Source organism: Macaca mulatta, chromosome 8 (genome assembly GCF_049350105.2).
Source record: "Macaca mulatta isolate MMU2019108-1 chromosome 8, T2T-MMU8v2.0, whole genome shotgun sequence".
In the NCBI taxonomy this organism is placed as follows: Eukaryota; Metazoa; Chordata; class Mammalia; order Primates; family Cercopithecidae; genus Macaca; species Macaca mulatta.
The window spans coordinates 30,132,922-30,153,224 of record NC_133413.1 but is presented as its reverse complement, the minus strand read 5'-3'; the positions used below and the strand labels follow the sequence as shown (position 1 = coordinate 30,153,224).

General features: G+C 46.4%; 2 long non-coding RNA genes across 2 annotated transcripts; one reads left to right on the top strand and one right to left on the bottom strand.

Moving 5' to 3' along the window:
• Positions 1-3,355: 3,355 nt before the first annotated feature.
• LOC144330763 (uncharacterized) lies at positions 3,356-4,806 on the bottom strand. Its single transcript, XR_013397221.1, has 2 exons — positions 4,667-4,806; positions 3,356-3,726 (listed from the first exon to the last, which is right to left on the bottom strand). It is a non-coding gene; the product is annotated as an uncharacterized LOC144330763 (long non-coding RNA).
• LOC114680214 (uncharacterized) lies at positions 3,742-20,217 on the top strand. The gene is made up of 3 exons (XR_003732306.2): positions 3,742-4,017; positions 10,605-10,879; positions 19,993-20,217. It is a non-coding gene; the product is annotated as an uncharacterized LOC114680214 (long non-coding RNA).
• The last annotated feature ends 86 nt before the right edge of the window (positions 20,218-20,303 follow it).

Below are 20,303 nucleotides of genomic sequence, written 5' to 3'. Positions count from 1 at the left end.
CCAGAGTCCAGGATGATTTTATCCAGATACAGAAACTAAGTCTCAGCAAGTAACTTGATAGAGGTCATCTACCTTCAGCAGATTCATGTTTCATGAGGCCCAATGCTTATGCAATCATTGGAGCCCTCTTTCAGGACAATAATGCAAAATTTGGGAATTGAAAATTGGGCAGCAGGCTTGCAAGGGGCCTGTGTAAAGTGAGGGGGCCTTGAAGCTTCAGGTCCATCAGAGTCATGAGCCTCTGCTACCAGCTAGTAAGTAGTGGAAATGGAAATTCAAACCCAGATTTGTCTGACTTCAAGGAACCTGGCATTGAGACCCCAATTCCTGTGTCTTCTCATGGGAAGGTTTCGAGAAGCGATTGGAGAGGGCTTTGGTGTCAAAGCTGAGTTTGTTTGAATTCTGGCTCCACCACTTCCTAACTGTGTGTGCTGGGAAAGTTACCAACCCTTTCTGGGGGTTACTGAGGCAATACCACCCACTCCCCACAAGATTGTCAGGATTAAATGAGAGACTACTGCAGGTGAAAGTGTCTACAGACACACCATGTTAATTTCCCTCCCCTTCCTCTGCTCCCAACAAGTATCATGTGTATATGGAGGCAAAATAAATATAGACAAGCTAGCTGGTAGAGTTTCCTTTGTGTGGGGGTAAATTCAGTAAATGCATATATATGGCAAGCAACTGTCTGCAAAAGATGCAAATCAGATCACATTGGCAGACCTTTGCCTGGTGTCTTGTCTTGGTTCAGTGCCTAGCTGTGTCTATATACAGGGGTTCCTCACTGCCCATAGACGAAGGTAGAAACTCCTTATCCTGGCATTTGAAATTTCCCATAATCTGGCCTCAACTTAATCCTCCAACATTTTGTCTTACTATGGTCCAGTGCAAACCCCTCTTGTTTTCCGATTGACCCTTACCCATTCACCATGGCCTCAGCAGAAAGCTACCTCCATTCCCTGGACTTCTGTTTCCTGAATCCCAAATTCTACCCATCCTTCAGGGTAAGTTCAAGTTCTCTTTTGCAGTGAGCATTTTCTGCCCAATCCCAGCCCCTGGGGAATCCAGTGCTCTCAACTTGAGCCACACCTACCATATATACCATGCATTCGAATCTTAACCACACACTGCCGCATTTAGTTCTGTAAGTTTTAGGGAGTTTGTTTTTCCTTCCAATTGCATTGTAAGTACAGAGCGGTGTCAAGGAAATAACATCAGGTTGAAAGCAGAGACTTGGCCTCTGTTTCTAACTTGTCGTTCCTTGATTCCTTTAACTCTGAAGTGAAAGAGTTGGATAAGGGAACTCTAAAATTCATTAAAATTAGGAACCTCTTCACAGGGCTCAGTGTGGTGATACATATAAAAGCTCAGCCTGCGCAACACAGAGAGACCCTGTCTCTACAAAAAAAATTTTTTTAATTAGCCGGATGTAGTGGCTCATGCCTATAGTCCTAGCTACTTGGGAGGCTGAGGTGGGAGGATCGCTTGAGCCCAGGAGGTTGAGGCTGCAGTGAGCTATAATTGCACCACTGCACTCCAGCCTGGTTGGCAGAGCAAGAACCTGTCTCAAAAACCAATAAATCAATAAAATAAAATCTCATTGAACAAATATTCAAACATTTGTTGATCACTTACATCCCAAGCACTGAGCTAGGTGCTAAAGGATGAATAATGGTAAACACAACATGGTGTCTGCTCTCAGGAAACATATAGTGCAAGGGAAGACTAGACATACATACTCACTTGTGGATCAGGAGCTCAGAGACCAGGAGATGGCAGAGTACCCGTCCACATTGTATCTGCGAGTTACTTTGTCTCCTCACTCCACTGCCTGGACCCATGACTTCCTTCTCTGAACCCCATATTTCCCCATTCCAGCACCACATCATGCACACCTGTGTCAGTAGAGCTACCCTGCCCTCCAACCCTCCATTCACTCTGCTGCTAATCTTCAAGTCAGTCCTAAAGCTGAGGTGAGGGAGGGATCAGGAAGAGTGGTAGGGACACTAAGTACATAGCACAGAATGATTGCTTTGATGGCTTTATTAGAGGCCAAATGCTGCCTGCACACTTTACCTACATTTGCTCATTCAATCCCAACAACATATCTAAGCCGTAGTTACTATCACCATCCCAGGTTTACGAATGAGGAACCGGAGGCAGAGAGAAGTCAAACGACTTGTCCAAGAGAGCAAGTAGGTGGAGGAGTTGGTTCGGAATCTAGGTAGTCTGGCTCCATAGTTCACTCTCTCTCAATGCCTCCCTGAAATGACTGCTTCTCTTGCAGTGAAGGTTTAGTGAAGGTTCTCCAGTTTCCTTTTCCACCAGCTCTGATCTATTTCCTGGAGCTACCTTGAGACAGATAGAAGGTAATGGGCATTTTCCCTGGGAGGGAAGATCTGGAGGGTGTTAACTGGATGACAATAGCTGGATACTGCCAGTTTCTGGGTAGTCATCTTGATGCAAGGCAGGTGAACCCCAAAGAGGGGCTTAGCCCGTGAGGGTTCTTGGCTTTGCTCAGGAAAGAACTCAACAGTGAGCTGGTAGTAGAGTAGAAGATAACAGCTTTACTGAGGTGGCAGTGTTACAACTCCAGCAGCGTTACAGCCCCTCAACTGCTCCTGCAGAGCAGGGCTACCCTGTAGGCAGTGTGCAGAGAGTAGCAGCTCAGGCTGCAGATTTACACCTACTTTCAATTACATGTAACAGATTAAGGGGTGGTTTATGCAGAAATGTCTAGGAGAAGGGTGGTAACTTTTGGGTCGTTGGGTCATTGCCATGGAAAGGGGCAGTCATTCTGGGGTGTTGCCATGGCAATGATACATTGACATGGTGGGCGTGTCTTTCCCACTTCACTGGTGGGAAAGCTGCTTCTTCTCTGTCCCTGTTTTAGTTAGTGCTCAGTTTGGTTCAGTCTCCAAACCCAGCCTCTGGAGCTGAGTCCTGCTTTCTACCTCCATTTGCCCCTGAATTACACACAGAGATCAGGGTAGAAAGAAGCCCTTGGCAACAGGAGTTCTGAGTTCCAGTCTTAGTTCAGATCTGGGAAATTTTTCCACCTTTCCTTTCTTAAAATATCAGTTTTATTCAGGAATAATTTAGATAAAACACAATTTACCAACTTCAAGTGCACATTTCAATGATTGTTGACAACTGTATCTAGCCCTGTGACCACCACAACAATCAAAATATAAAACAGTTCTATCATCCCCCGAATTTCCTCTTGCCCCTTTCCAGTCAATCCCCTTACCTGACCCCTGGTAATCTCTGATCTGCTCACCACCGTTAGTTTTGTCATTTCCAGAATTTCACAGAAATGGAATCATTACAGTATGTCTGGCTTTTTTCACATAGCTAATAGTTTATGTATTTTTATTTTAAATTTATGTGAGAGACAGGATCTCACTCTGTCACCGAGGTTGAAGTGCAGTGGTGAGATCACAGCTCACTGCAGCTTTGAACTTCTGTGTTCAAGTGATCCTCCCTCAGCCTCTCCAGATGGAACTACAGGACTGCACCACCATGCCTGGCTAATGTTTTTTATTTGTGAAGAGATGCGGGTTGCGGGGGACGGGTCTCACTGTGTTGCCCAGGCTGGTCTCAAACTCCTGGCCTCAAGTGATCTTCTACCTTGGCCTCCCCACGTGCTGGGATTACAATGGTGGGCCACTGTGCCGGGTCCGCCAGAGCGAATACTTCTGAGGTTCCTCCCAGGTAGTGTCTGCACTAATAAAGAAATAAAAAAGTTTATTTCTTTTTATTGAGTAGCGTCCCATTTCATGGATATATTGCAATTTGTTTATTCACTCTCCTGTTCATGGATATTGTGATTACTTTCTGGTTGGCTGTGACGCAAGCAGAAGTCTTAGTGTGGGCATGTTTTAATTTCTCTTGGATAATACCTAGGAATGGGACTGTTGTGTGGTCGACGTATGGTGCACACTGAAATCCTTCCAGCTTTCTGAACCTCAAGTTTCCCCACCCTTAGAGAAGACAGCAGGACGAGCACAGGGTTAGGTGAGCTCCATTCCAGGAACGGAGAGGCGTGGGAGGCCCTACAATGTAGGCCTGTGTGTGCAGGAGGCAAGAGGGCGGGGTGTTTATGCAGCAGGAGCCTGTGCGTTCAGGGGGCTTGAAATGTCGGGTTCTGTGGACATAGGCAGGAAACTTAAAAGGCTCTGCTGAGCACGGACCTGGGGAAGAGGTGGGAGCCCTGCAGCCGGACAGCGCCCGGAGGCTGTGCTTGCAGAAGCAGCAACCGCGGCAAAGTCGTCGGGGAGCCCATTGAGGCCCTCGCCGGGCGGAGAGGCCAGAGCCAGTTCCCAGCTGGACCCGAGGAGGGGCAGGGGCGGGGGCGGGAGAACGGGGCCCCAGGCAAGCTCCAGGCAGCTGGAGGAGGCTAAGCGGGACCCTCGCCCCGCCCCTTCCCCTGCTTTCCCCTCCCCCCTCCGCTGCTTTCCTCTCCCCTCCTCCTTTCCCCTGCCCTCCTTCTCTCCTCCTTCTCCCTTCTCCTCCCCACTCCCTTTCCCTCCTTCCCCGCCCCTCCTCCTCCTCCTCCTCCCTCCCTCCTCCTTCCCACCTCCTCCTCCCCACCTCCTCCTCCCCCCCTCTTCGCCATCGCCGTGAAGGCCCCGCCCACAACACGAGTCACGTGCGCGGCACGCACCCTCCCTCGGCTTGGGCTCTGGCCGTGGAGTCCCGCGGGAGGAGGGTCGGGGCTGGCTGGGCACTCGGCACGGGCTCGTGCCGGGACCTCGCCGCGAGTAGGCGGACGCCGGGAAGGGCTAGACGGACGGCACGGGGCGGGGCCTGTCGCGAAGGGCGGGGCCTGTTGCCAGGGCTGGCGCAGGAAACGGGCCGAGGGGCGGGGCTGCCGACTGCCGGCTGGGGCGCTGTTTACTCCTGGCGGGGGAGCTTTAACCCGCGGGCGCGGGGCGGCCAGGAAAACGCGGCGCCGGAGCCGCGGCCCGGGAGCCGGAGGTGGGGCGGGAGCCGGAGGTGGGGCGGGAGGGAGGGGCTGGCTGAAGAGACCCTGGACTGTTGGGCTTTTATTTTTCTTATTTTATTTAAAAGATGTCTAGCCTGCTTTCCTTGCCGCCCCCCTCGCCACACACACAGACACGCGTGCGTGCGCGCGCACTCTCACATACACTTCCGAGTGCGCACACACGCACATATACACGCACGCACACACGACACATACGTACACACACGCGTGCACACACAGGCGCACTCAAACATGCACAAATAGACGCGCACATGGATACGCGCGCGCGCGCACACACAAGCACACACACTCGAGTGCACTCACGTGCGCATACACGCGTGCACATGTACACACGCGTCACACACGTACACACGCGTCACACACGTACACACTTGCGCACATAACTGAGTGCACCCACTCATAGACACGCGTGCACACACACGTACACACATGCGCGCACACACACGCGCGCACACGCGGTAAGTGATTGCTGGAGGCTGCGTGCACGCAGCGCTCTGGGCCCCGAGCAGCGCGTCCGGGCATCGCCGCTTAGGAGGTGGAGATCTGACACGTGTGGTCCCTGAGGGCGTCTCTGCCACTTCTCCTAATCCAGGAAATGACTCGGTGGCAGCATCGCCCTATGGTTTGTGTGCCTGCACGAGACTCCAGTCACGCACTGAGCTGATCTGAGTCTGTACTCTAGGCAGTCCGGCCTCCTATGCTTTATTTTCTAATTTATGCAATCGATGCAAGAGTTTTCCGTAAACCGTGGACCGCTCCACGAGGGTATCTGCATGAACACTGAGGACAGCAGGCTCTGTTGAAGTGCCTTCTTCCACGAAGTCAGTTTTCCATTGTCTGAGAAATCCAGAGTAGAGAGGCGCTGTGACACGTAATTTGGTAATGTCCTAACTACTACCCAGGTAACTAACTGTTTTGCACCTGAGGAACGGAGGCTGACAAAGGCAAAGCGGTTTGTCCGAGGTCACACAGCTAGTGAAAGTGCACATGTGCTTTGACTCTCAAAGGTGTCCCTTACCCCTCGTATAATGGACATATGTGATTTTCTCCGTACCGCGTCCCTTTCTATGGGACCTCACTCCTCTATTCCCTGTGGTGTTATTTGGGCTGACCACCTTAGGATTCCATCTCTCTGGCAACAGCGGTCTAAAGGGTGAGCATTTTCTCTGAACAGAATCAATTACAGTCTTTCCCTGGAACTAATATATGAATGTGCGAGAGAAAAATTTGTTTTCTGCTGGTGTTGCTAAATTAGGATGTCATAACTGGGAGCTGCCAGCAGCCATGTTCCCAAGTACGCGAGGGAAGCTCATTTTTGAGGGCTGGGGGCTCTTTTGAAGTAGGAAATAACGGGACTAATATGAAGGAGCAAACCAGAAATGAGATATTTAGAGAACAGACCCTACCAACTTTGTTTAAACCCAGGGTCTCGCTATGCCTGGGGCTAGTTATACTCCTGAGTTTCCCAGTTAAGGAAGCTAACAAGTTCATTTTTTTTGCTTAAGCTAGCATGAATTGAGTTCCTGTCACTTGTCTCCAAAAAGAGGCCTGACTAATAAGTTTGGCACAGTGGTATTTATTTATCCCTCAAAGAATAATGGAAATTGGGTGCTGGCCACAGCTATCACTTCTTAAGTGTTCCACTTCCCAGAATGAGTCATAGCAAGTGCAAGTCCTGTGAAAATCTAATTCTTCCTCAGTATTACTGCTTTTCTACACAGAAAACAATTCAACAGGTCCGAGTTAGAGATTGGACAGATAACACTTGACCTTGGTATATGATGATGGTCTGGATCGTGCAAAGGCTAAGACTGAGATTGTTGAGGTGAGATTACTAGAAGGTTTTTAGCAACATGGGGAAAGACAAAGAAGGAGAGAGAGAAAGAAAATAAAAGAATAAAGGGGGAGGGAAGGAAGGAAGGAAGGAAAGGAAGAAAGAAAGACTGATAGAATCATAACTATTCTCGCCAGGCGTGGTGGCTCACACCTGTAATCCGGCACTTTGGGAGGCGGAGAAGGGCAGATCACTTGAGGTCAGGAGTTTGAGACCAGCCTGGCCAACATGGTGAAACCCCATCTGTACTAGAAATACAAAAATTAGCGTGCGTGGTGGTGGGTGCCTATAGTCCCAGCTACTTGGGAGGCTGAGGCAGGAGAATGGCTTGGACCCGGGAGGCCAAGGTTGCAGTGAGCCGAGATCATGCCACAGCACTCCAGCCTGGGCAATATAGCAAGACTCCCTCTCAAATAATAATAATAATAATAATAATAAATCACCTATCAGTTGGTTAAAGCTGAAGGATGGAAAAGGTGAGAGGGTCAGTTTTAAAGAAGCAATTAGAGGACAGAACATGAATTGCAAGGAGCGGGGGCATTTGGGAGTCACAGAATCTTAGAGACAGAGTCCCTGACAAATCATTCTCCTTCCTCCTGAACAATTCCAGTGATGGACAGCTGGGTAGGTCACCAAGCAAAAGGTGGTCAGTGGTCCATGGAGAGCAGGGAGAGATGGTCTTTTCATATCCTTTGCCAGTCATGGCCATTCTAGGGGTCTGGGGATAAAATTATAGAGACCCTATACATATTCTTGGGAACACATCAGGTAAACTGAGACTAGTCTGATATTGTCACCATGAAAAGAAAAAAATTAGATATTTTCCCACGACAGACAGGGGACAGATTCCTTGCTGGCTCCGTCAGCTGCTAGGCCTTTGACAAAGTGGAGAGTTGGGAAGTCAGGAGCAGGCTATATTTCTCTACTTGATGAAGAAAGGAAAGGAAAGGAGTAGTTAGGAAATGAGAACAAGGTTGAGGACAGGAGAAGAGAGAAGGAGGAGGAGAGAGAAACAGCAGCTATGGGCAGTAGGATTTTGGGGGGAGAAATTTAGAAAGAGGATTTTTGAAAGCTTCTTGTGTGTTGTGCAATTAAATTCCTCCTTGGCTTCCTCCTATAAGAATGTCAACAAAGACATATTATTTTAAAGGCTTTTTTCTTGTCTTTTTTTTTTTTTTCCTTTTTGTGGAGAACGGGGTCTCGCTATATCACCCAGGCAGGTCTCGAACTCCTGGGCTCAAGCTATCCTCCCGCCTCTGCCTCCCTGAGAGCTGGGATTACAGGCGTGAGCCACCGCGCCCGGCTTTAAAGGCTTTTTTCGATTGGATTTGTTTTTTCTCCTGGCTGTGTCATCCAGACGTCACAAATCTGTCCTCAGTATTTCACAACCTTTCCAGCTAACCAAAGGTGCTATAGCATCTTATCTCCTGTGCCTTTCCCCAATATATACAGGACAATGAATACTTCTATTTATCAAATGGTGGGTTAGCACATTGGGAATGGAGTGGGTGGATGCTAAAATACATGATAGGAATAATTTTCCGGTCATTTGGCTGTTATTATTCATTTGAAGGAGCCTGGCAACTCATTGACTAGTGAATTTCAAAGTGTTTCTTTTGAGGTGATTAGTTTGGATCAAGAGATAAGCCACAAAGAAAGAAGGGAAATATCAGAGGAACAACAACCTAGAATGGTCTATAAGTGGATTGAGATCTTGTTTCTACATAGGACAGATCTTCACTCCTACCTTGGGTGCTGAATTACCAAACACCCAGATGCTAGTCATTTCTTGTGCCTTCAGGAATCACTGACAGTTTGTCAGCGGTGATTTGAGAAGCAATCAATTGCAGTATAAGAGGGAGAAGGCTGGGATTTGTAAATCAACAGCTTATAAGTGAGAAGATTGTGAGATGGGCCATCTCTAAGACAAGCATTGGAAAATCAGAGTGCTCCCAGGTGGATAATATAAAAGGGTAATTGAACAGGATTTTAATAATTCACAAGACTTCTGCTCCAACGTGATATAAGGATTACTAGGGCAAGATGTGGCCTAACATCAGATGGATTGCAGGTTAGAAGAATCATTAACTATATATCTTATCAAGGTAAGACTCTGGGTTTTATGGGCAAATATTATATTGATTCTCTCCAAAAAAACTAAAGATAAGTCTCATTCTTGGCTGGGTGAGGTGGCTTATGCCTGTAATCCCAGCACTTTGGGAGGCCAAGGCAGGTGGATCACTTGAGGTCAGGAGTTTGAGACCAGCCTGGCCAACGTGGTGAAACCCTGTCTGTACTAAAAATACAAAAAAAATTAGCTGGGCATGGAGGCATATGCCTGTAATCCCAGCTACTCAGGAGGCTAAGACAGGAGAATCGCTCGAACCTGGGAAGCAGTGGTTGCAGTTAGCCGAGATTGCGCCATTGCATCCAGCGTGGGAGACAAAGAGAGATTTCATCTCAAAAAAAAAAAAAAAAAAAAAAAGTGTCATTCTTTCTCACCTAAATGAATTTAGGTAGGCCTATGAAACAAGGAGACACTTTTTGCTAGTAAATAAATGATTTAAACTTGGTGTCTTAGTCTGTTTTATGTTGTTGTAAAGGAATACCACAGACTGGGTGATTTATAATGAACAGAAATTTATTTCCTCACAGTTCTGGAGGTTGGGAAGTCCAAAATCAAGGTATAGGCATCTTGCAAGGACCTTCTTGCTATGTCACAATATGGTGGAAGGGCAAAGAGAGGGCAAGAGAGAAAGAGAGGCCAAACTCATCTTTTTATAAGGAACCCACTGTCATAATAAGGGCATTAATCCATTCAGGAGGATGGTACACTATGACCCAAACATCTTCCTTTAGCCCCAACCTCCCTACACTGCTGCACTGGTGATCAAGTGAACTTTGGGGGACACATTCAAAACATAGCACTTAGAAAAATTAAACTTGAAGGAGAATCTAGGTGTCAGACCTTGCTATCTATACTGAAATTCAAGAGGGAATTTTTCTTTTTTTTTTTCTTTTTGAGATGGAGTCTTGCCCTGTTGCTCAGGTTGGAGTGCGGTGACATGATCTCGGCTCACTGAAACCTCAACCTCCCAGGTTCAAGCGATTCTCCTGCCTCAGCCTCCCGAGTAACTGGGGTTATATGTCTCTGTCACCACACCTGGCTAATTTTTGTATTTTTTGATATAGACAGGGTTTCACCATGTTGGCCGGGCTGGTCTCGAATTCCTGACCTCAAGTGATCTGCCCACCTTGGCCTCCCAAAGTGCTAGGATTATAGGCGTGAGCCACCTTGTCTGGCTCAAGAGGGAATTTCATGCTGTGTGTCAACCCACTTGTGCTCTCAGTGTCTTACAGACCAGTCTTGTGAAGTTGGTTATCCCACTGGGGAGTGATGGAGGCTGATCTCTGATGGATGTAAGAAACTGTGCTGACTGTGAATACAATAAGATATCTGGTACAAACAGCATCCGCTATTCAATTCTGAAGGGCCAGAAGTTGTTATAAAATGATTGACACCATTTAAAATGCTTTTAGAAACAGCCTTTTATATTTGGGGTTTTATCTGATTGGCAAATGGGGTTATGGACTTTTGTTTTTTAATCTTTTCATTTTGCTTGTCAAGATGTTGTTCAGTTGATCAACCCCACATCCTGGGCAATTGTTAGTTAGCACATTGCTGTTGTGGTCCTGTGGAAATAATATTATAATTATATATAATATTATATAATAATAATAATAACAATAATTGTTTGCCAGTGCTTCATGGGCTTTGCCATTCCACAGTATGCAAGATCACCCTGTGCGCTTTGTCAAGATCTGTGATATTTCTGCGTGATCATTGTCTCAAGATCTGGGCCATTTTTGACCATCTGGGCAGGCTGGGTTGCAGAAGGCACATCTGCCTTGGGCAGCAGTTTGCTGCTACAGAAGGATAAGGAAGAAGGCTGGAATGCTCATGTGGGGCTGGCGACCAGAATGGAATACATTTGAGAGATGATGACGTTTAACAGCTGAACCAAAATGAAACTCTGGTAAGTTCACTAAAGAAAAGGCCACCAGCCCCCTTCTGTGGAGGGCTAGGGGTGATACTGCCAAGGGATGAAAGTGGTCCTTAAGAGCAAAGTCATGACAGTAAACACACTGCAGAAAAATAACCTGTGTGTGTGTGTATGACAGGGTCTCACTCTGTCATCTAGGCTGGAGTGCAGTGGCATGATCATGGTTCACTGCAGCTTCGACCTCCTGGGCTCAAGTGATCCTCCCACCTCAGTTTCCCACCTCAGCCTCCCAAGTAGCTGGGACCCCAGGCATACATGACCATGTCCAGCTAATTTTTCTTTTTTCTTTTTGAGACAGGGTCTCACTGTTTCCCAGGCTGGAGTGTGATGGTGCAATCATGGCTCACTGCAGCATCAACCTCCCAGGCCCGAGCAATCCTCCTACCTCAGCCTCCCGAGTAGCTGGGACCACAGGCCTGTGCCACCACACCCAGCTAGGCTTTATTTTTTATTTTGTAGAGACACGGTCCCCTTATGTTACCCAGGCTGATCCCAAACTCCTGGGCTCAAGTGATCCTCCCACCTTGGCCTCCCAAAGTGCTGGGATTACAGACATGAGCCACTGCACCCGACCCAGTAAAATAACTATTACATGTTGATTGGGACCAAAGAGGAGTGTCAGGGGTGAGTATTCCCAATGTGCACTTTCCTGCCAATTCTTCTCTTCTTCTTTTTTTTCTTCTTCTTTTCTTTCTTTTCTTTTTTTTTTTTTCTTTTTTTTTCTTTTTTTTTTTTGAGACAATCTCACTCTGTTGCCCAGGCTGGAGTGCAGTGGTACAAGCTTGGCTCACTGCAATCTCTGCCTCATGGATTCAAGTGATTCTCCTGCCTCAGCCTCCCAAGTAGCTGGGATTACAGATGTGAGCCACCATGCCCAGATAAGTTTTGTGTTTTTAGTAGAGACAGAGTTTCACCATGTTGGTCAAGCTGGTCTCCAACTCCTCATCTCAAGCGATCTGCCCGCCTGGTCTCCCAAAGTGCTGGGATTACAGGTGTGAGCCACCACGCCCGGCCCAATTCTTTGCTTCTTATTGGCTATTTTACTTCTGCTCTATCTCTCCTCCTCCTCTTTTGGGAGCCCCTAGTCAGTTTCTCTGGTACCATTTGTTATCTAAGGGGCCAGATAACTTCAGGCTTCTCCTCGGGGTCATCTTGTAAGTCTAAGGTTCTCAGTGCTCTGCCATATTGTTTAATATTATTATTATTGTTGTTATTATTACTATTATTTTTTTTTCGAGATGAAATTTTACTCTTGTTGCCCAGGCTGGAGTGCAATGGTGCTATCTTGGCTCACTATAACCTTCACCTTCCAGGTTCAAGCGATTCTCCTGCCTCAGCCTCCCGCGTAGCTGGGATTACAGGTGTCTGCTACCATGCCCAGTTAAGTTTTTGTATTTTTAGTAGAGACGGGGTTTCACCATGTTGGCCAGGCAGGTCTCAAATTCCTGATCTCAGGTGATCCACCCACCTCAGCCTCCCAAAGTGCTGGGATTACAGGTGTGAACCACCGTGCCCAGCCATTTAATGTTATTTATTTCTTTCACAGCTCTGTTATCTCCCTTATAAGTGGGAAAAACTGGCCACTGAATTTAGCCTCTGTTAAGAACCTTCTATGAGAAGAGTATTCCTGCAGAGGCTGTAGTGTGGCACCCTAAGCGAGAGGGTCTCCCAGTGAGATTGGGGACTACTCAAATTCTATCTGTTGAGATGAATTTGTGTTTTCACCACGTGGGATGTTCCTGGACCTGGTCTGCTTCGGAGGGACAGCCATGTCTAGATTTTTTGTTTTTTCTTTTTTCTTTTCTTTTCTTCTTCTTTTTTTTTGAGATAGAATCTCTCTCTATTGCCCAGGCTAGAGTACAGTGCCACGATCTCAGCTCACTGCAGCCTCTGCCTCCTGGGTTCAAACCATTCTCCTGCCTCAGCCTCCTGAGTAGATGGGACTACAGGCATGCACCATCACGCCTGGCTAATTTTTGTATTTTTGGTAGACACGAGGTTTTGTCAGGTTGACTAGGATGGTCTCAAACTCCTGACCTCAAGTGATCTGCCCGCCTCAACCTCCCAAAGTGCTGGGATTATGGGCATGAGCCACCATGGCTGGCCATGTCTAGATATTCTTTAACCTGTGCATAAATCTTTTCCTTGGGTTCCCACTCCTGTCTTAGTTACGAGCTCCTCCCTGGGGGCACAAGGTAGGATGAAGCCTCAGCTGATTCACCCTCAAAATGGTTCTGTTCTGGATTTTATCATCATGGCCTGAGCAGTGAGATAAACATAATTTTAATCCCCACTTTTAATGCACTCACTAGAAAGCAGACAGGGTTGTTCCAGAATGGATTTCCTGTGTCATAGAAACCACAGAAGCATAAAAGGGAAAAACCAGATGTGTACACTGAGCCTGCCCAGGCTTACACATTCCTTCATACCAAGAGTCGTAGGGCCTTATGTTCCCTGTTCCCAAAGCCAGCTCATTTTCCCCCTTTTTGAATGTGGACATTTGCTCAAATTCACTGAGTTTCAGAGCTAGGAGGAAGGAGACACAGATCTGGGTGTTTATGTGTTGGGGTGTACCCGTGGCCATCTTTACACATATGGGGGCTTAGTGTGAAAATGTCATTGTGCAGATCAAAGCAAGAAACCTCAGGGATACCCTTAACCTTTGAACACCTATTTGCTACCTATCCATCCTTTCTCTTCAATGGAATGCAAAGCCCACTTCTTCCAGAAAAGCCTTACAGATTGAGCAGATCAGAGAGAAGATGCCATTGACCCCAGGGCACACTCACCCCACCACTTTCTCTTAAAATTCCTGGCTCTTGTGCTTCTTACAGTGAAAATACTTCCAGTGGGTGCTAGGCCTGTTTTTGTCCACTAAGATACATTGTAATTTCCTCAATCAAAAGAAAAGCACAAAGTATGCCACAGATACCACATTAACAGTATTATTCTTTTCACTTGAAACTCACAGCCTGGTTTGAGATTGTGGTATGAAAGCTTCGTTTAAAACTGTGGATCACAAGCCAGGTGTGGTGGCTCAGACTGTAATCTCAGTACTTTGCAGGAGCAGAGGCAGGTGGATCACTTGAGGCCAGGAGTTCGAGACCAGCCTGGCCAACAAGGTGAAAACCCATCTCTACTAAAAAATATAAAAATGGCCGGGTGCGGTGGCTCAAGCCTGTAATCCCAGCACTTTGGGAGGCCGAGATGGGCGGATCACAAGGTCAGGAGATCGAGACCATCCTGGCTAACATGGTGAAACCCCGTCTCTACTAAAAATACAAAAAACTAGCCGGGCGAGGTGGCGGGCGCCTGTAGTCCCAGCTACTCGGGAGGCTGAGGCAGGAGAATGGCGTAAACCCGGGAAGCGGAGCTTGCAGTGAGCTGAGATCCAGCCACTGCACTCCAGCCTGGGCGACAGAGCGAGACTCCGTCTCAAAAAAAAAAAAAAAAAAAATATATATATATATATATATAAAAATTAGCCAGGCACTTGGGGTGCATGCCTGTAATCCCAGCTACTTGGGAGGCTGAGGCAGGAGAATTGCTTGAACCGGGGAGTAGAGGCTGCAGTGAGCTGAGATCATGTCACTGCACTCCAGTCTGCAGTGAGACTCTGCAGTTTAGACAGAGCGAGACTGTTTCATAAAAGAACTGTGGATCACAGAGGTAATGTGGTCCCTAGTCTAAGTGAATGAGAAGCATAGCAGCGAAGAATTTAGTATCTGGCATCCTGATGGGCAACTTTTTGGAAGTCTAACCAGACCCTTGATTCATGATTATTAACTGAGTGTCTAGTATATGCCAGACACTATTCTAGAAGCTGCAGATATAGCAGTAAGTAAAAGCAGAGTCTCTACTCTTATTGAATTTGTAGTTGACTGAATGAGACAGACTATCAGGCCGTGATGAGTACAAAGAAGAGAAAAAAGGCCAGGCAAAGGGGCAGCTCAGTGGTGGTGTTATAGTTATGTATCTTACAATGAGTGCATTGGAGCAGGGACTTGAATCAAATGATGGAACAAGTTCCATGGGTATCTGGAGGAAGATCATTCCAGCCCAAGGAACAGCCCTGGAAAGGCTGAGTTAGGAGTGGAGCTGAGGAAGAGTAAAGGGGCCAGTGTGGCTGGAGCTTCAGGAGCCAGGGAAGAGGGGTGGGGTGGTAGGACGGGAGGACTGACTGGGACAAAGATCACGTAGGGTCTTGCAGTGAGTGAGATGGGAAGCTGTTGGAGTTTTGAGCAGAAGAGTGATATAATCTGATTTAGGGTTTTTTTTTAATTTTTAATTTTTATTTTATTTTATTTTATTTTATTTTATTTTATTTTATTTATTTATTTATTTTTTTTAAGACAGAGCCTCACTGTCACCCAGGCTGGAGTGCAGTGCATGATCTTGGCTCACTGCAACTTCTGCCTCCCGGTTTCAAGCAATTCTCCTGCCTCAGCCTCCTGAGTAGCTGGGATTACAGGCGTGCACCACCACGCCCAGCTAATTTTTGTATTTTTAGTAGAAGTGGGGTTTCACCTTGTTGGCCAGGCTGGTCTCAAACTCCTGGCCTCAAGTGATTCGCCCGCCTCGGCCTCCCAAAATACTAGGATTACTGGCGTGAGCCACTGTGCCCAGCCTGACTCAGGTTTCAAAAGAATCTTTGTGGCTGCTGGGATGTTGAATAGACTGTAGGAAGGCAATAGAGAAAGCAGGGAGACCAGGGGGAGCCCATTGTGGAAGGCCAGGCTAGAGAGATGGTGGCTGGACCAGGGAAGTTGTGCTGGAAATGCTGGAACATTCATTAATTCTGGATGTATTTCACTAGAACCAATAGGATTTTCTGATGGATTAGATATGGAGTATAAGAAAATAAATAAATAATTTAAAAAAGGAGTTAAGGATGATTCCAAGTTTTTGTTTGTTTCCTGAGCAACTAGAAGAAGGGAACTGCAGTCTACTGATATGGGAAGGAGCAGATTTTAAAGGGAAATCAGAAGTCTGGTTTTGGACATGGTGCATTTGAGATCTGATTAGACATCCAAGTGGAGATGCCAATTAGGTAACTGGTGTTAAGAGTCTGGAGCTCAGGAAACCAAGTTAGGTATAAATCAAGCCTCTGGTGGAGACTGAAGCCTCAGTTCATTCTGCTGGCCTCATCTGCTCTAAATATATGGGCAAGAGGTCTTCAGTATCCCAGGAATCTACTGAGCATCTGAGGCATGCTTTGAACCAGGGATCACCTGCACCATGGAATAACTCTAATCTGTCCTGCATATGCAACCGGTGATTCATTTTTAACAAATGCTTATTTAGTACCTACTACAGGCCAGGTGTGGTGGCTCATGACTGTAATCCCAACACTTTGGGAGGCCAAGGTGGGAGGAACACTTGAGCCCAGCAGTTCAAGACCTGGGCAACATAGTGATACCGTCTCTACAAAAATTTTTCTAAAACATTAGCTGGGTGTGCTGGCATGTACTTGTAGTCCCCGCTACCGAGAGGCTGAGGCGGGAGGATTGGTTGAGCCCAGAATTTGGAGGCTGCAGTGAGCTATGATGGTGCCCACTGCACTCCAGGCCTGGTGACAGAGTGAAACCCTGTTTCACACTCAAAGAAAAGTGCCTGCTACAAGCCAGCCACTGTACTAGGTGTTGGGTATACAATGGAAAACAGGACATACTCCCTGTACTCACAAAATATTTAGTCTTTTGAGGCATTAGGACAAGAAAATGGAGATTTCAGTGCAATGAGTCACAGTGCTTTGGACACATGGGAGGGGCACCTAGTTTCAGTCTTGGAGGCCCATGAAAGCATTTCAGAGAAAATGCTATCTAGGTTGACCCCTGAAGGATGAGCAGAGATAGCCAAGTAAGGAGGTCAGAGGGTAGGGTAGAGAGTGTTCTAGGCAGAGAAAACAGCATGTAACAAGCAGAAGAAGTCTGTTCAGGCAAAGAACAGAAGATCAGTTGGGCGTCTGGAGTGCCATGTGAGACGTAGGGGCAGAGGGGCAGGTGGAAGCTGGAGATGTCACTGGAAGGCACACCATGAAGGACCTTAATGCGCAATGTTGGGACTTTATTATCAAAGTCATTGAAAGATTTTGAGGAGTTTTAAGCAGAGGCAAGAGGTTGAGGAAATAGAGTGGATTGGAGGGAGGCAAGCCTGGAAGCAGTTACATCCCGGAGTTGGGAGGGTGGCAATCTCAGACTCTCACTGCTCTAAAATAGCACCTATAAATGAGTCCTTAGCATATGAAGCAGGGAAGGGAGTTCGGGCCTGGGTCTGCTGTGCTTAATCTCAGTTAATGGAAGATACTCTCCAAAGAGCTAATTACTTAATGGAACTAGGCAGAAGATAACTACATTCTTTTTTTTTTTTTTTTTTTTTTTTTCTAAGAGACAGGGTCAGCCGGACATGGTGGCTCGTGCCTGTAATCCCAGCACTTTGAGAGGCTGGGGTGGGTGGATCACCTGAAGTCAGGAGTTCGAGACCAGCCTGGCCAACATGGTGAAACCCTGTCTCTACTAAAAATACAAAAATAAACCAGGCATGGTGGCACGTGCCTGTAATCCCAGCTACTCAGGAGGCTGAGGCAGGAGAATGGCTTGAATCCGGGAGGCAGAGGTTGCCCTGAGCCGAGATTGTATCATTGCACTCCAGCCTGGGTAACAAGAACAAGAATCCATCTAAAAAAAGAAAAAAAAAAAGAGAGAAAGAGAGACAGGGTCTCATTCTGTCACCCAGGCTGGAGTACAGTGGTTTCAGTCATAGCCCACTGCAGTCTTCAACTCCTGGGCTCAAGTGATCCTTCCACCTCAGCCTCCAGGTAGCTGGGACTAGAGGCATGTGCCACCATGCCTAGCTAATTTGTAAAATTTTTTATTTTTGTAGAGACAGGGTCTCCCTATGTTTCCCAGGCTGGTCTTGAACTCCTGGCCTCAAGTGATCCTACTGCCTCAACCTCCTACAGTGCTGGGATTATGGGCATGAGCCAATATACCCAGCCTGCCTACATTTTAATAGGGGGGCCAGGGTGTGGGAGAAAGCAGGGTGAAGGGCAGTTCTGAGATAGGACAGCCCCCCAGAAAGGGCAAGCCTTAGTCATTTATAGGGGAAGGGAGAAGAAGAGGGGATGAGACTGGACACCAAAAAGTGATTGTCTTTGTTAAGTACGTCTTGCTTTGTGTAATGTGAGTTTTGTGCAGTGTGTATTTAGGTGAGGGCCCAGATTCTGTGGGAAGGTGCTGAGAGCTGGATGTGTGTGTCTTGGGAATGGATGTTTGTATTGGGATGATTTCTCTGCATCTGTGTTAATGTGCAAAACTCTGGAATGCATACTGTGCAAGTACCTACCTGCAGTAAAGAGATATGCATCCAATTTATGCAAAGGGAGAAAGCATATGTCCTTTGAAGGCCTGTGTTTGCAAGACACAGTCTTAAACATAACAAGTTCTCAAACAGAACAATTCTGTTGAAATGTAGAGACTATTTTGGCTCACTTTGCATGTAACACGCACTCATGTATTTGTCAAACGAATGAGTGTTTTGGTTTTATTAAAGTGCAATCATTTAAAGAAATATATAGGTTTAGTTAAAAGCTTAAACTAGATGTTTTAGGAAGAATAAATTGGCTGGGCACAGTGGCTTATGTCTATAATCCCAGCATTTTGGGAGGCTGAGGCCAGAGGATTGCTTGAACCCAGGAGTTAGAAACCAGCCTGGGCAACATAGTCAGACAGTCTCTCAAAAAATAAAGTTAGCTGGGCATAGTGGTCCATGCTTATGGTCCCACCTACTTAGGAGGCTGAGGTGGGAGGATCGTTTGAGCCCGGGACATTAAGGCTGTAGTGATCTGTAATCCACCACCGAACTCCAGCCTCAGTGACAGAGTGAGGCCCTGTCTCAAAAACAAAGAAACAAAAACTAAAGAATAAATTCACAACCAGGCACCAACATCCATTGATGAATCCTAGCACTTTAAATCCTGTTATGGAGTTTACATACCAGTCCGACCTGGTGTAAGAAACATTAACTATTTCATTTCACTCAATAAACATTTCCTGAACACCTTAGTCCCAAAGGCAAGCCCTGGGTTGTTGCTGCCGAACTCATTTCCCTTTCCTCTGAACCGCTTTACTCTGGGTGTTGCAATTAGAGCTTAATTATATGTTATCTTGTATTGTTCCCTAATTGTTGCATGTGCGTTAATCCACTTCCTCGGAGGCTGTATAGTCCTTGGGGGCAGGGACTATATTTTAAACCTCAGGATAGGTGAGGAATTTAGCAGAGAGGTAAATATATAGAAGTAAGTAAACACCCACTGTTTGAAGAAAAATGGAAACAAGAATATAAAACTATTCATGAACTGTAGTAACATGTGACATACAAAAATACCTTAAAAATGAGAGAGGATACATTGTTAACTAACGAAACTATTCCTTTTTTTTTTTTTTTTTTTTTTTTTTTTTTGGAGAGAAGAGGTCTTGCTGTTGCCCAGGCTGGTCTCGAACTCCTGGCCTCCAGTGAACCTCCCACATCGGCCTCCCAAAGTGATAGGATTACAGGCATGAGCCACCTTGCATGGCCTAAATATTCCTTGAATAATTAAATACAAAATTTCAATCTGCATTTTCATATTAATGTAATTGCGGTGATCCCCTCAATGTTTTATTCTTCTTCTTAGTGCAAACCAGAAATGTTTCCTTGAGGGTGAGAGTTAAAGGGTAGAACCAGTCTTTGCTGAATTACAGGGTAGCAGGATTATTCTATAGCGGGATTTAATGACAATACCAGCATTTTTTTGGGACTATACAATTCTTTGTTGTGGGGGCTGTCTTGCTGTCTTGTGCACAGTAGGATGTTTAGCAGCCTCCTTGGCCTAGATGCCAGTAGCACCCCTCTCCTAATTGTGACAATCAAAAACGTCTCCAGACATTGCTGTCTCATCACCCCCAACTGAGAACCAGTGTCCTATAGGAATTTTGGTTCTAGTTAGATAATTTTCTTATTTCACAAATGGTGGGAGATGGAGGAAGGGAAAGCATACTTATTTGCTATGAGCTAGACACTCTTATCTATGTTATTCCATCTTGCAGATGAAGAAGCTGGGGTACAGAGAGTGGAAGAACCTGCTGGAGATCATAAAGCGAATTTAGTTCAGTCAGGACTGCAAGCCGGTTTGTCTGACTACAAAGACTTTAGCCCTTTTCCTGGACACTCCCACTGCCTCTTTGCCAGAAAAACAGGACACCTCAAACCCAAGGTGAACTGCAATTTCAAAAATTATGCCTTTGGATTCATTAAATTTGCTTGAATATAAATATCCATGCCCACACATAATATAGACACGGGGCCCCCTCACCACCGTTGTGGCGCTGGTCTTATCTCTGAAAAACACAGAACAACA